Raw genomic sequence first — 1,096 nt, forward strand, 5'->3', positions numbered from 1 at the left:
CTCATGCCAGTGTCATCGGAGAAGAGAAGAGATGTCCCTGCAATGTGATACTGCAATATTCCATAAAAAATAAGATTTGTCAATATTGATCTCATGGTGACTTTAATCTGGCCAGAGCAGCAAACTGGTTTGGTGTTGTTTTAGTATTATTTACAAACTATTTATATTTAAATTAGTTTTCATTTAATTTAATTTTTATTTTTTAGTTATTTTGTTGTTTGCTTTTGTCATTTAATTATTATTATTATTTTTTTACATTTCAATTTAGATTTTACAAATTTTATATTTATTAGGTTTGTAATTTTAGTACTTCAATTTAAATTTAGACACCAAGATGACATTATCTTAATTTCACTAATCTAATCCATAATTTGCATTTACGAATTTTAAGTTTTTCATGTAATATTTATATTAGGCTATATTTTATTTTATTTTGGCTTTATTTAAATTTTTAGTTAAACTGTTTTTTGATGGTCCAAGATGCTCAAATAACTATCACCAGCAAACAGACAAGCTAGAAATCAGCTACCAGTTTATGATTGCTCTTTCATCAGGGTTTTTCAAATTAAACCAGTTATTTTAAAGGGATAGTTCACCCATAATTGAAAATCCTGTCATCATCGGAGGGGTCCAAGAGAAGACACTTAGGACTTATGTCGCACTTGAAACACACACACACAGATGTTTTTAATGGATTCGAGGAGTTCTGACGTATTGTTTTTATGTATTGATCAAATCTAGTAGTTTAAATGTAAATAAAATAACAAAAAAATGCATTAAAAATTGAAAAAAAAATATATCAAAATGAAATAAAATAAGCTTTCTGGACAAAAAAAGGTATAATTTTAGGGCTTCGGGTCATTTTGACCCGCGAGTGAAGGATTTGTTACAGGACGCGTTAAAGTATGTTGGTAAGTCAATGGGTGCCGTCAACCGTTTGATTAATATTCTTTAAAATATCTTATTTTTTGTTCAACAGAAGAAAGAAAATCATACAGGTTTGTAACAACATGAGGATGAGTAAAATGATGACAGGATTTTCAAATTTGGGTGAACTATCCCTTTAAAACATGTCTGTATGCTTTTATTTTGAAGT

Source organism: Scardinius erythrophthalmus (assembly GCF_964197995.2).
Source record: "Scardinius erythrophthalmus genome assembly, chromosome: 15".
NCBI lineage: Eukaryota > Metazoa > Chordata > Actinopteri > Cypriniformes > Leuciscidae > Scardinius > Scardinius erythrophthalmus.